The following is a 2,719-nucleotide window of genomic DNA, read 5'->3' on the forward strand; positions in this document are numbered from 1 at the left end:
TTATTCTGGCAAAAAAATGCTGATGTAATCTGCCAGATTCCATAATTTCTCATCACTTGCACTATGTCAATTTCCCCCTTCATTAAGATAAAAATTTGGATTAAAAATTGAGACAGAAGTATTAAAAACATTTTAAAAGTTTCAGATTTTCAAACATTAAGTCAAATATTTAATTGGAATCAATTGTTATATTCCCCCCTAGTATGACACCAAAGAGAAATGATTTATACATAGAATTTCATGAATAGATGTCATAGTGACAATAAGGTTTCTTCTTTCTACATCCTCATACACTGTATTAAATGTTAGTGAATTCCAGGGCAACTGGCTGGCTCGGTCAGTGGGCATGAAATGCTTGATCTTGGGGTTGTGAGTTTGAGCCACATGTTAGGTATGGAGATTACTTAAAAATAAAAGTACTTTCTGCCCGTGGATGCCGCCGAGTAAGCATTGTTAAAGTCTCCCCTCCCACTGCCGTCATGTCTAAGTCAGAGTCTCCCAAAGAGCCTGACCAGCTGTGAAAGCTCTTCATCAGAAGTCTGAGCTTTGAAACAACCGATGACAGTCTGAGGAGACATTTTGAGCAATGGGGAACACTTATGGACTGTGTGATAATGAGAGATCCGAACACCAAGCACTCCAGAGGCTTTGGGTTTGTCACATATGCCACTGTGGAGGAGGTGGGTGCAGCCTTGAATGCAAGGCCACACAAGGTAGATGGAAGAGTTGTGGAACCAAAGAGGGCTGTCTCAAGAGAATATTCTCAAAGACCTGGTGCCCACTTAACTGTGAAAAAGATTTTTGTTGGTGGCATTAAAGAAGACACTGAAGAACATCATCTAAGAGATTATTTCAAACAGTATGAGAAATCGAAGTGATTGAGATCATGACTGACCGAGGCAGTGGCAAAAAGAGGGGTTTGCTTTTGTAACATTTGATGACCATGATTCTGTAGACAAGATTGTCATTCAAAAATGCCATACTGTGAATGGCCACAACTGTGAAGTAAGGAAAGCTCTCTCTAAGCAAGAGATGGCTAGTGCTTCATCCAGCCAAAGAGGTCGAAGTGGTTCTGGAAACTTTGGTAGTGGTCATGGAGGTGGTTTTGGTGGGAATGACAACTTTGGTCATGGAGGAAACTTCAGTGGTCGAGGTGGCTTTGGTGGCAGTTGAGGTGGTGGTGGATATGGTGGCAGTGGGGGTGGCTATAATGGATTTGGTAATGATGGAAGCAACTTTGGAGGTGGCGGAAGCTATAATGATTTTGTCAATTACAACAATCAATCCTCAAATTTTGGACCCATGAAAGGAGGCAATTTTGGAGACAGAAGCTCTGGCCCTTATGGTGGTGGAGGCCAATACTTCGCCAAACCACGAAACCAAGGTGGCTATGGTGGTTCCAGCAGCAGCAGCAGCTAAGGCAGTGGCAGAAGGTTTTAATTACTGCCAGGAAACAAAGCTTAGCAGGAGAGGAGAGCCAGAGAAGTGACAGGGAAGCTACAGGTTACAACCATTTGTGAACTCAGCCAAGCACAGTGGTGGCAGGGCCTAGCTGCTACAAAGAAGAAGACATGTTTTAGACAATGCTCATGTGTATGGGCAAAAAAACTCCAGGACTGTATTTGTGACTAATTGTATAACAGGTTATTTTAGTTTCTGTTCTGTGGAAAGTGCAAAGCATTCCAACAAAGGGTTTTAATGTAGATTTTTTTTTTTTTTTTTGCACCCATGCTGTTGATTGCTAAATGTAATAGTCTGACCATGATGCTGAATAAATGTGTCTTTAAAAAAATAAATAAATAAATAAAAGTAAAATAAATAAAATAAATGCTAGTGGAGTCCTATAAAGTACAACAGTGGACAGATTTGTGAGAAAGTTGGGAGCCATAGGAAGGTCCATGACTAAGTAAGAGGTAAAGGGAACTTTCTCTCTGAGAAAAAGCCATTGGACTTGATATGGCATATACAGTAGTTGGTTTTCAGTGAGTGTTAACATTTGGGTGGGGGGCAACTACTGTTTGTGGTAGTTAAGAGCAGTGCCTTCTCTGACTCCCTATTTATCCTGGCCAGTGTTTATCACTTTCTTAACATAAGTGCTCTGGAATGCCTCTATTGTGGCATGACTTTCCTTGTTTGATTAGAAGCATTAAGGCCGTTTCCCTTTCTTCTTTCCTGGGCTATTCAGTTGTGTGAAATAGGTAGCTACCAGGAAGGATTAAGATCCTCAGGAAATATGAACCTAGATGCTACTCAATTGCTAACCACTTATGGTAGCCCTCTTTACTCTGTAGTTTTGATTTTTCAGAACTGGATTTACTTTCATCAACTCTGGTAAGTGATAGCATAGTCTTTTTTTCTTTTCTTAAAGATTTTAATTTGCTTATTTAAGAGAGAGCATGAGCAATGAGGAGAGGGGGAATCAGGCTCCTCCCTGAGTGGGAAGCTTGATGTGGGGCTTGATCCCAGGACCAGGATCATGATCAGAGCTAAAGGCAGATGTTAACTGACTGAGTCACCCAGGTGCTCCTAGCATAGTCTTATTTTCAACTGACTTGAATTTTATTTGGCTCATTCAATAATTATTGTATTCATTTTAGTTTTAAAAAAAAAAAACAACCAAAATACATGTATTTAATGCATACATACTAGTGAGTTTCAACACATGCATACATTTCCATAATCAAGGTACTAAACATATCAACCACCTCCAAAATTTCTT

At 40.2% G+C, this 2,719-nt stretch overlaps 1 pseudogene; it reads left to right on the plus strand.

Moving 5' to 3' along the window:
* Positions 1-479: 479 nt before the first annotated feature.
* On the plus strand, positions 480-1,759 carry LOC131819144 (heterogeneous nuclear ribonucleoprotein A1-like; annotated as a pseudogene).
* Positions 1,760-2,719: the final 960 nt, after the last annotated feature.

Source organism: Mustela lutreola, chromosome 1 (genome assembly GCF_030435805.1).
Source record: "Mustela lutreola isolate mMusLut2 chromosome 1, mMusLut2.pri, whole genome shotgun sequence".
NCBI classification, from domain to species: domain Eukaryota; kingdom Metazoa; phylum Chordata; class Mammalia; order Carnivora; family Mustelidae; genus Mustela; species Mustela lutreola.